Here is a 13,287-nt window from a genome sequence, read left to right as displayed (position 1 = left end):
TGATAGGTTAGAATTCAAATTGAAGTTGTTTTACTGTGTTACTGTTTTAACTGTTGTTAAATAAGTTCCTAGTCTTTAGGTTCGACCTAGTCTTTAGGCTAGTTGAGTTTGTTAGGATTCTGTTTTTGAAGTATCTTACGTGATACTAGTTTCTCTCTTTTCTGTTATCTGTAAGGCTTTAAAAGCCAATCTTTTCTGATGAATAATTAATGCTGAATATTCTAAACATTACATCTGTAATTTTGTTTAACATTTGGTATCAGAGCCAGATCTAGGGTTTCAGTTTGAGTGAAACACGGAGAGTTTTAGTTTGAGTGAAACACTGAAAGTTTCAGTTTGCGTGAAACACAGAGTGAGAGAGAAAGCGTTCAAGTGTTCGTAAGAAAAGAAAAGAGATAGATGACTGAGAGTAGCGGTACAAATGGAAAATTTGTACAACCTGCGATTCCCAAATGTGATGGGTATTACGAACACTGGGCAAAGCTGATGGAAAATTTCCTTCGTGCAAAGGAATTTTGGAGCCTAATTGAAGAGGGGATTGATTCGGTTCCAGCAGGAACTCAGGCGACTGAAGCACAGATGAAGGCAATAGAGGAGCAGCAGTTGAAAGACAGGAAGATTAAAAATTATCTCTATCAAGCTATCGATGGAGAAATTATGGAGACTATCCTAAACGATGATACCTCAAAGCAGATATGGGACTCCATGAAGCAGAAATTCAAGGGTTCCACGAGGGTGAAGAGAGCTCAGTTGCAGACGTTGAAGACAGAATTTGAAGTTCTCAGAATGAAGGAAGGAGAGACAGTTAATGCATATTTCGGGCGAACTCTTTCCATTGCCAAACGCATGAAAGCGTGTGGAGAGATCGTGTAGGAGAGGGAAATAACGGGGAAGATTCTCAGATCCCTGGTGCCGAAATTTAATTACGTTGTTTGCTCTATTGAAGAGTCGAATAATGTTGACATTCTAATAGTAGATGAACTTCAAAGCAGTCTGCTTATTCATGAGCAGAGAATGAAAAATGTTGAAGGAGAAGAACAAGTTTTGCTGAAAGTGACTCATGAAGAGAGAGAAGAAAGAGGAAGGGGAAGAGGACGAGGAGCAATTCGAGGAGGCAGAGGAAGAGGAAGATCACCGTTTAACAAAGCCACTGTGCAATGCTATCGGTGTCACAATCTTGGCCATTTCCAGTATGAATGTCCCACTTTGGGAAAACTATCAAATTATGCCGAGCTAGACAAGGAGGAGGAGATGTTGTTGATGGCCTATATTGATGAAGCTGGTGCAAAGAGAGAGCACATTTGGTTTTTGGATTCTGGATGCAGTAATCACATGTGTGGTAATAAGGCTCTATTTTCTGAATTTGAGGAAATTGCACAACAAACTGTGAAGCTAGGGAACAATACCAGAATGCAAGTTTCTGGTAAGGGAAGCATCAAAATGGAGGTAGATGATGTGAATTTCGTTGTTGCTGATGTTTTTTGTGTACCTGAGCTCAAAAATAATCTCTTGAGCATAGGGCAACTTCAGGAGAGAGGTCTTTCCATCTTGATAGGATCTGGAATGTGCAAAATTTTCCATCCTCAAAGAGGTTTGATCATTCAAACCAATATGACAGCAAATCGAATGTTTATTCTAGTAGCAAAGACGGTGCCCATGTTTTCACATCCAAAACAAGAAGTTTGTTTCAACACAGCAACTGGGGATCTCACTCACCTATGGCACTGCAGACTGGGACACATTAGCAACACAAGTCTCAAAACTCTGATGCAAAAGAAGATGGTTCAAGGCCTACCTCAGTTAACACTCTCGAATGAAGTGTGTGTTGACTGTTTAAAAGGAAAACAACACAGGGAGCCCATTCCAAAAAGAAGCAACTGGAGAGCAACTCAGAGGTTAGAGCTTATTCACGCTGATTTGTGCGGTCCAATTTCGCCTATTTCTAATAGTGAAAGAAAATATGTGCTATGCTTGATTGATGATTATAGCCGAAAAGCCTGGTCATATTTTCTTCGTGTAAAGTCAGAATCTTTTGCTATGTTCAAACTCTTTAAGATCTTTGTTGAGAAAGAAACATGCCTTGCTATCAAGTGTTTATGAACAGATCGGGGAGGAGAGTTCACATCTACTGAGTTCAATGATTTTTGTAGAGAAAGTGAAATTAGAAGGCAATTAACAATGGCATATACACCTCAACAAAATGGAGTCGCAGAAAGGAAGAATCGTACAGTGATGAACTGTGTGAGGAGTATGTTGTCTGAGAAAGGAATTCCAAAATCTTTTTGGCCAGAAGCAGTGAAGTGGGCGATCTATGTGCTCAATCGGTGAGGATGCAACGCCAGAAGAAGTTTGGAGTGGAGTAAAGCCATCAATTGAGCATCTTAGAGTCTTTGGATGCATATGTCATATACACATACCAGATGCCAAAAGAACCAAGCTGGACAACAAGAGTATAAGTGGCATTTTCATAGGGATCAGTGATGAATCAAAAGGATACAAAATTTATGATCCTGTTGCAAAGAAAGTAGTAATAAGTAAAGATGTTGTGTTTGAAGAAAAGAAAAGGTGGGATTGGGGAAAGAGCTATGAGCAACAATTACTTATTGAGCTTGAGTGGGGTGAAAATGAAGAGGAAGTGACCGCTCAAAATGAAGTTGAAGTGGCTGAACCCAATGCAGCAGATAATGATGTTGCTGCCAACGAAGATAATAATATTGCAACTGAAGATGAAAATGTGACAAGTACAACTTCTTCAAATTCCAGCTCTTCATCAAATTCTGATACGGAAGCAAGAATCAGGAGACCACCTAGCTGGTTGAATGATTATGTAAGTGGAGAAAGACTCTCAGAAAGTGAAGAAATTAATGTTAACTTTGTTGTTACTGCAGGTACAGATCCTGTGAGTTTTGAAGAGGCTGTCAAAAATGAAAATTGGCAGAAAGCTACGGAGGCCGAAATCAAAAGCATAGAAAAGAATGATACATGGTTCCTCACTGATTTACCAAAAGGTGCAAAGCGGATTGGAGTAAAATGGGTCTACAAAACAAAGTTGAATGAGCACGGTGAAGTGGAAAAATTCAAAGCCCGATTGGTCGCAAAAGGATATGTACATCAATATGGAATCGATTATGCTGAAGTCTTTGCACCAGTAGCTCGTATGGACACTGTCAGAATGATCCTTGCTCTAGCTGCTTAGAAGGAATGGAAGGTGTATCAGTTGGATGTGAAATCAGCGTTCTTACATGGCGAATTGATGGAGGATGTGTATGTGGAGCAGCCTAAGGGATTTGAGAAGAAGGAAGATCCTAATAAAGTGTATAAACTGAGAAAAGCCCTTTATGGACTAAAACAAGCCCCTCGAGCTTGGTTTAGCCGCATTGAAGCTTACTTTATAAAGGAAGGATTTGAGAAATGTTCCAGTGAGCAAACGCTATTTGTAAAGATTAACATTCGAGGTAAACTTTTAATTGTAAGTTTATATGTTGATGATCTGATATATACTGGGAATGATGAAGAAATGATGGGAGACTTTAAGCAATCGATGATGAAGGAGTTCGATATGACGGACTTAGGGAAGATGAAGTACTTTCTCGGAATTGAGGTGCAGCAAGACGAAAATGGAATTTTCATCAGTCAAAAGAAATATGCAGGAGACGTGCTTAAGCGATTTCGAATGGAGGACTGCAATGCTGTTTCAAATCCAATAGTTCCTGGTTGCAAAATTTTGAAGGATGAGCATGGAATTTCTGTTGACAGCACCCTCTACAAGCAACTTATTGGAAGTTTGATTTATCTTACATCAACTCGTCCAGATTTGATGTATGTAGTAAGCTTAATTAGTAGGTACATGTCTCAACCTACAGAGCTTCATCTCATGATTGCAAAAAAGGTGCTAAGGTATGTAAAAGGAACCATTAATCTTGGCATCCTATATTAAAAGAAGACAAGTGGCTTGTTGATTGCCTACACCGACAGTGATTATGCGGGATGTTTGGAGGATAGGAAAAGTACTACAGGGTATGCGTTTATGATGAGTTCAGGGGCAGTAGCTTGGTCATCTAGAAAGCAACCAATTGTGACGCTATCAACAACGGAGGCTGAATATGTAGCAGCAGCAGCATGTGCTTGTCAAGCAATGTGGATGAAGATGGTCCTTACAAAACTTGGCTGCAATGGTGATCAGTGCACAACGATTTACTGTGACAACAGTTCTACAATAAAGCTATCCAAAAATCCAGTAATGCACAAGAGGAGTAAGCATATTGCAGTTCGTTTCCATTTCTTAAGGGATCTGTGTAATGAAGGTGCAGTTCATGTAGTTCACTGTGGTTCACATGATCAAGTCGCGGACATCCTAACTAAGCCACTCAAGCTAGAACAATTTCAGAAGCTTAGAAGTCTACTTGGAGTATGTGAATCGCCATAAGTAAACGCAGCAGTCTGCTTAGTTTAAGGGAGGGTTTGATAGGTTAGAATTCAAATTGAAGTTGTTTTACTGTGTTACTGTTTTAACTGCTGTTAAATAAGTTCCTAGTCTTTAGGTTGGACCTAGTCTTTAGGCTAGTTGAGTTTGTTTAGGATTCTGTTTTTGAAGTATCTTACGTGATACTAGTTTCTCTCTTTTCTGTTATCTGTAAGGCTTTAAAAGCCAGTCTTTTCTGATGAATAATTAATGATGAATATTCCAAACATTACATCTGTAATTTTGTTTAACAATTTTGAGAGTCCATATATATACCAAGAAAAAGGGTTATGGAATTAGTTTTCCTTAATTAGTGTTAATTGTGGGGTTGTAATGTGGCAGAGAGAGGATGGGGATAGAAAATCTCTCCTCATGGGAGTTCCCACGGGGATCGAATTCCTCGTGGAGATGTTATCATTTTATTTAAATATTATATAAAAATAAATCATTGTTACAATTTTAATTAAATTAAATAATATATATACATTTTTAATATATATATATATATATATATATATAATTTTATTTAGGCAAATGATATATACAACCCTTAGAATCACAACAAAGTTTTTGTTGGGAATCGGATTCTTGCCGAACAAGGTGGGGAGGACATTTTCCTTAATCATCATCCCATTTTCATGGGTAATTTTTTTTTTCCCAGCTGCAACCCCGACCAATTGCCAAATCCCTTTCTTCTATTTTACATAATAATCATGATGGACAAATTATTTACAAGGGTCTCATATTTTTAAACAAATTTATTTAAATATTAAACCTGTTGGGTTTTTTAAAAACTGTTTTTTTTCTCTCTTATAGGTAACTAACTGATGAAATTATGATATTATGATATTTTAAGATTTAAAATTATATGATGATAAAATACATAAAACGAATTTTGATAAATATAAATAAAAGTTAAATCTGATTTTTTATCTATTTCCTCTAAAAAAATGCTGGGCCTAATTTGGAATGGATTTCACCTTAAATTTGGACCTTTAATTAACAGAAAATGGTTATTCATGAACATTCTATTTAATATAATTAAATAATTAATTTTTTTTGATAGCAAAGGAAAGAAAAAAAAACAAAGCCGTCTAACCCGGGATCAACCTGGGAAAGCTGACCCCCACCAAATCATCCAAGATCAGGGACGAAATGAACAACGGAGGAGAAGAAAAGGTTGAGAGACCCAACATCCTTGAATGACCTTCAACCGCAAGACGGTCCGCTACTCGATTTTGCTCCCTATAAATATGGCCGAAGCTAAGAAAATCAAAGGAAGAGCCAATCCTTCTAATACCTTTGATTAAATTTTGACTATTCAAGCAAATAGCATTATTCTCCGATATCATTTTGACCGCTTCAAGGTTATCAGACTCCACCAGAAGCTTCTTCACCCCCAGATTTTTCGCTAGCCTAAGGCCAGAAAAAATCCCTCAAAGCTCTGCAGAAAAGGACGATCCCATGCCCAGATTCTGAGAGAAACCAGAAACCCAACCACCACCAACATCTCTCAGAACCCCTCCCGCGGCAATTCTCCCATCCTTTAGACAAGAGCCATCAGTGTTAAGCTTAACCATACCTTCACTAGGCCTACACCAACCTAAGAGATGGACCTTTTTCCTCTGAATAGCCCTAGCCAAGGGATCCTCAACGAAGCTATCAACCAAGGTGCAAATCTTATTGGAAAAGAAATAAAAAACATTAGGCAAAACAACCGTTTCTCCTCCAAAAATCTCCTCATTTCTCCATTTCCAAATCTGATGGCAAACCACCACAAATAAGAGAACACCATGCTTCAAATCCGTCAAAAGTTTCCCATTAATCCCATCCACAAACCAATCAAGCTCAGAGTGGGATAAAAACGTAGACAGCACCTTTATAGGGAGAACTTTCCTCCAAACCTCTTTACTTTTCGCACAATCTCTGAGAGCATGGCACAAAGTTTCTTCATGACCTCTGCATCTACCACAAGCTCCAAATCCGTCAAAAGTTTCCCATTAATCCCATCCACAAACTAATCAAGCTCGGAGTGGGATAAAAACGTAGACACCACCTTTATAGGGAGAACTTTCCTTCAAACCTCTTTACTTTTCGCACAATCTCTGAGAGCATGGCACAAAGTTTCTTCATGACCTCTGCATCTGCCACAAGCTCCAAACTCCACCAAATGCCTCATTTTCCTATCAGAATTAGTAAGCAACCTATTTTTAACCCCTAGCCACAGGAAGCTTCTAATACGGTAAGGCACTTTTAAGGCCCAAATCGTCTTCCACACCTCTGGGTGCGAAGTATCCAACTCCTGATAGAACGCCTGAAAAACCGATTTACAAGAAAAAGCCCCGTTGTTCGTCAAAGACCAACAGTAACTACCCCTGTCTTCCTCCTTACTACTAATCTGAACTCCTCTAATTCTCAGGAGCGATTCCAGACTGAGGTAAGAATCAAACTTAGACCAAATCCAATCACCCTCAGAATCCACCACATCTGCAATCCCCCAGTTCTGAATTTCTAAAGGCGGTAAAGACTCACAAACCTCCAATAAAGGCTTTTTACAAATCCAAATATCATTCCAGAAGCTGATGGATCTACCATTCCCCACATTCCACCCAATCCCTAAGCAAAATTCAGCAAAAACCGCACTAAGGCCTTTCCAAAGAAAGGAATAATTAATCACTCTATCCTTTGGACCCCCAAAAACCTTATCCTTTCTATATTTACCGAATAATAATTGAACCCAAAGAGCTGAAGGAAGTTGCCACATTCGCCACAGAAGTTTCATTAATAAAATTTTATTATTATCTCTGGCTTTTCTAATGCCCAGACCTCCCATATCCTTAGGTTGACAAACCACATTCCAAGGAACTAGGTGAATCTTCCTCCCCTCCTCAGCTTCTCCCCACAGGAACCAACGATTAATTTTATCAAGATCCTTGAGAACATGCTCAGGAAGATGACAAGCCTGCATAATATGATTAGGAGTGGCACAATTGACAGACTGAACCAAAGTAAGGCGGCATGCGAGAGAGAGAGTCTTAGCTTTCCAAATGGCACACTTCTTATTGGTTTTATCCAAAGTATCCTTAAAAGATGCTTTCGAAACTCTTTCACTATGGAGGGGAATTCCCAGATACTTCCCCAGAGAATTAGTCAGAGGAATTCCAGACAAATCACTCAACCTTTTACAGGCTCTCTGGTTCATATTCTTAGAACACATCATCCTGGACTTCTGGATATTAAGCTTCTGACCAGAGGCAGTACAGAAACAATCAAGAATATCCATAATCACACTTAACTGCTCCTCATTACCTTCCAGAAAGATCAAAACATCATCTGCAAAGAACAAGTGAGTAACCTGGGGACAGAATTTATTGATGGCTACCGGGTGGAATTTCCCATTGTCAACAGCATCATGGATTAGGTGAGTCAATCTTTCCATTGCAATAACAAATAAGAAAGGGCTCATTGGGTCCCCTTGACGGATACCCCGGTAAGGAGAAAATTCCTCCGACATATCCCCATTGATCAAAACTTGAAAAACAGGAGAAGAGATACAAACCTTAATTAAACTCCTCCAATTGTCCGGGATCCTTGCTCTCTCCAGACTCTTAAGAAGGAAACTCCAGTTTATGTGATCATAGGCTTTCTCTAGATCCAACTTAAGGGCCATAATACCTCTCTTCCCCTTTTTGGTTCTCATAGAGTGGACCATCTCTTGGGCAATGACCACATTATCCATCATTTGTCTACCAGGAACAAAGCTTCCCTGATTCTGGCTAATGATATCAGGAAGAATACAACGGAGTCTATTGGCCACAATTTTAGTAATAGCTTTATAGAGAACATTACAAAGACTAATAGGCCTCATTTGTAAGAAAGAAGAAGGCTTCTCAACTTTAGGAATCAGAACTAGAAGAGTTCTGTTCACAAGCCCAATATCCTGAGAGCCATTAAAAACACCTTTAATAAAGCTGTAAATGCCTTCCTTCACAACCTCCCAATGTTTATGATAAAAACCAGCAGGCAGACCATCAACCCCATGAGCTTTAGTAGCCCCAATACTAAAAATGGCTTGATCAATTTCTTTCTGGGAAATAGGGTGGAAGGCTTCCAGAATTCTATCCTCTCCCACCATGGGAAAGGTAGCAACAGTCTGAGCCTTATCCAGATCAACATGGTCCTCTTTAAAAAGGTCTATATAGAAGTTAAGGGCCAAGTGACGAATATCTTCATCCTCATAGACCCAATCTCCATTAGAGTCTTTAATAGCATCAATCCTATTGTTCTGTCTTCTAATAACAATAGAGAGATGAAAATACCTGGTATTCCGATCCCCATCTTTGATCCAGGCTTTCCTAGATTTCTGAAACTAAAGAAGCTCTTCCTGTCTAAGCACATCTTCCAACTCCTTCTGAAGGGATCTGAGGAGACCATCCAAACTGTGATCGAAACTAACCTCCAAACTACGATGAATGCCCTCAATTCTACTCAATAATTTATTCTTTCTCCTAATAATATGACCAAAGACGTTTTTATTCCACCCTAGAACATTCTTTCTGAAGCCCTCAGCAGCTTGTAGGACATTAGAGTGAGGCTTCCAATTAATCATATAGTAAATATTTGATAAATAGAATAATATTATTTTATTTTATTTAAAAATAATAATTTTCTTCAAAAATGAGAAAACAATAATAATTTTCATTCTTCAATACGGAGACTACAACTCCCTTTGATTTTTGTACTGCTAGAGAAGATGAAGATGAATAAGAAGATGAATGATAATTTTTGTTGTTTTGACTAAGTACAATTTTAAACAAAACAGCAATTTGTACTTTAAAAAAACAACAAAAATCGCCATTCATTACCACTGACAGAATGACTGTTAGAATGCTTGGCTTTAATGCTGTTAGACTTTTATTGATTAAAACTGTATTAGATAAGGTGCAAAAATGCATCTAACGTTTACTGTTATAAAGAATTTTAACTCAAACGTTTAAAATGGTGCAATTTTACTCTAATGTTGGCAGCCAAAAGCAATTTTAAACCTAACATTGTCAAAATGAGTCAATTTCAGACATTATTATAAAATACATATATTTTGTTTTTTTATTATGCACCAATTGCATATCAGTTTGCTAAAAAAAATCTTATTTTTTGTAATTTAATAATGCAATAGGATATTAATATTTATAATTCGGTGAAATTTTTTGAATTTTTTTGTACAACTAATATAAAAAAAATAGTATATATTTTTATATTTTTTATAAAAGATCACGTCTAATCATATATTTATGATTTGTAGGACTGGGTGTAGATCTTAAATATGCTATAATAGATCAAATATCTGAGGAAAAGAATTCAAAATCGGATCAAACCGTTTACTTTTTTTGACCGAACTAGTCGAATTTGGTCAAAATTAGTCAAAATTTTATTCCAATTCTTTTTTTCTAAGATATTCAATCCAATATAGTATTTATAGGATCCATGTCCATTCCTAAAATTTTTATAGGAGGATTACCCTTAAACAACGATATAGAGCTCAACTAGAGACCTAAAGAGTTAAGCTAACCTCCAACAGGACGTCTAATACCAATATCAGTACTATTGTCAATGGTGCATCCCCTGGCGGCACATGTGCATACTTTCCGGGTAAAGTAGATTATAGGAGAGAGATGATGTCATTGTTTTGTGGCTATCAAACTCATTTGACCTCCTATGACGTTGTAGTACTCTGTCAATACGGGGACTATAGTGTTGAAACACCTTTCCACATGATTTTGATTTGACAAAATTATTTAAGTTAATCCCATGATTAAAACAATTAAATTTGAGTGCTTTGATTTAATTGTACTAATGTGTTTGTTCAATGTTGAGTAAGTTAACTAACTAGAACAGGAACTTAAAGTCTATAAAAGAAAGACAGAGCAAAGTCAGCATGAGCAAGTCACACAGCAGAGCTGAGTAGAATGCAACTCAGCGTTACGAAAGAAATGTCTTCTTCAGGAAAGCTTTAAGGCGAAGCTGCGGAGTCAAGCTGAGCAATATTCAAGTTACCGCTAAGTCAAGCTGAGTGATAATCAAGTCAGTGTCCAATTATCCGTCAACTTGTGAGATAAGGTCTGACACATTTCAGAAGCCTCAGAAATCCGTTTCAATGACCTTTTCGAGACGCATGGACCATCTGACGTTTGGCAAGAAGACAAACCTGGCGCTAGAAGACGAACCTGGCGCAAGAAGATGAAACTGGCAAACCTGATTCCTGCTAAAAACAAACGACAGGATTGGCCTGCAATTCTGGAAGCTGACCAATCAATGACGAAAGAAGACTATTTACTCTCAACGGATATGTCTGAATTCAAATCATTGAAGCTTCAGAATTCACTATAAATGGACAAGATCATCACTTGAATCATTGCCGAAAAAATACAAGAGAGATACAGACAAGCAAAATCTTCACTAAGTCAAAAATCCAAAAGAGAAGCTGTCTGAATAGAAAAAGCAAGTTCTTACACCAAATTCCAATCATTGTGTAAAAGTCTAGAGTGAATTTTATTCATCTAAAGTTTTCTTCATTTTGTGAGAACAATCTTGTATCAATTTTAAAGGTTATAGTACTCAGTGGTAGAGAAAATCTGAATACTCGGTTATAGTGTTCAGTGGTAGATAGGATTGAGTAGACGAATAGAGGACGGTACTCTTGCATACTCAGTTGCTATTGTAAACGGTTTGTGCTCTACCTTTAAAGAGCTCAGTAGTGGATTGAAAAAGCCCGGAGGGATTCTGGGGACTGGACGTAGGCGGTGAGGCCGAACCAGGATAAGTCTGTTGAGTAATCTCTAACCCTTTCTCTTGATATATATTGATATGTATGTGTTGCTTGCTTAAATTGCTCAGTAAATAATTTGTATAAGCCGACGCTGAGTAATCAGAGTGCTGAGTTGGAAGTTGACTTAAAGTGTTACTTCCCAACTCACAATTGAAACAGCCCTAGTCAGTATCTGATTAAAGCTGTCTCACACCTCACTCAGCCTTGCTGACCTAAAGCTGAGTTAAATCGTCAAACATTTAATTAAGTCAGCATTATAAAGTGAAAAAGTTACATTAGTTCCTAACCCCCCCTTGGAACTAATCCTACTACGTTACACGGGACCCACAAGTGGTATCAGAGCTCAGTAGCTCATTAATCAAGATAAAACTATCTTGAGCTGATCCCTGTAATGGCTGAGAACAGCACTCGTTTCCTTCCAGGAAATCAAACAACACAGATACTCCCCGAGGGATTATCTATTAGTCGGCCTCCACTGTTCTTCGGGTCAAATTATACATTCTGGAAGAACAGGATGAAAAACTTTATTCAGGCAACAAACATGAGTGCATGGCTAGCTATAGTCCAAGGCCCATTTGTTCCCTATGAAACTATTGATGGTGTAAAGTCCGTCAAAAGTGAGGATAAGTGGTCAGATGATGACCTTAAAAAATTACAAAATAATATTTCGGCTATCAATATGCTTCACTGTGCGTTAGATGCTGCAGAGTACAACAAAATTTTAGGTTGTGAGTCAGCACAAGAAATTTGGAAGAAGCTGGAAGTGACCTATGAAGGAACCATCAAGGTCAAAAAGTCCAAGGTGAATCAACAAATGAGACTATACGAGCTATTTGAGATGAACGAAAATGAAGACATCTCCGAGATGAACTCAAGATTAACCAACATCATAAATGAGATTAAAAGACTCGGCAAGAACTTCACTGAAGAAGAACAAGTGAAGAAGATTCTAAGAAGTCTTCCCAAAAGCTGGCAAGCAAAGAAGACTGCCGCAGAAGAAGCTCATGACCTGACCACATACAAGTACGATGAGCTCATTGGATCTCTGCTGACCCATGAGATATCCATGAAAAATTTTGAGGCCAAAGAAAAGACTGAGGACAAGAAGCAAAAATCTCTTGTCAGGAAAGCTGACTCAACAGAAGTTGACTCATCAGATGATGAGGAGATGGCCATGTTTACAAGAAAGATGAAGAAGCTGTTCAGGAAAAATGACAAGAACAGCAAAAGGCCATTCAAAAGAAGTGATAAATACAAAGCTGAGTCTAGTGAGAGCAGACATAAGAAGGACAGCTCAAAGCCTGTTACTTGCTTTGAATGCCATCAAGCCGGGCACATCAAATCATTCTGTCCTACCTTAAAGAGGGATAAGAAAGGAAGCAGAAAAGCAATGGTGGCCACATGGAGTGATAGTGATGAGTCAACCTCGTCAGAAGCTGATGCCACCGAGTCAGCAAACATCTGTTTTATGGCTGACGAATCTGCTAACAACTGCCGATCTGAGCAAGCTGACCTCTCCGATGGGTCTAACCATGAGGAACACTCTAATGAGGTAACATCTCTACCCTTGCTCAGAAATGAAATGATTAATGCCCTGAGTGATCTCTATACACTGATCAAAAAGTGTAATAAGAAAATAAGAGCACTCAGCAGGCGATGTGATGATATTGAGGAGGTTAAACTCAGTGACCTTCGACATCTCCTTCAGGACAACACTAGGCAAGATGAGAATCTAAAAATCATGCATAGGTTTGTCCCTCAAGTCCAATCAGATTCCAAGAAACTGAGGAAGGACATCACATCAATACAGAATCAGCTGAATACATCGGCTAAGAAGAGGTTCCATCCAAAAGCTGAGTACTCAAGTACTGGTCAGTGAAGGTGGAATACTCAGCAGAATGTCCAATGTGACTTCTGCGAAAAGAAAGGACATACCACAAAGGTATGTTGGCATGCTCAGCACAATCGTGCTGACCAAAAATGGAAATACCCTCAAAGG

Source organism: Euphorbia lathyris, chromosome 5 (genome assembly GCF_963576675.1).
Source record: "Euphorbia lathyris chromosome 5, ddEupLath1.1, whole genome shotgun sequence".
In the NCBI taxonomy this organism is placed as follows: Eukaryota; Viridiplantae; Streptophyta; class Magnoliopsida; order Malpighiales; family Euphorbiaceae; genus Euphorbia; species Euphorbia lathyris.
This window is presented reverse-complemented; position numbering follows the sequence as displayed.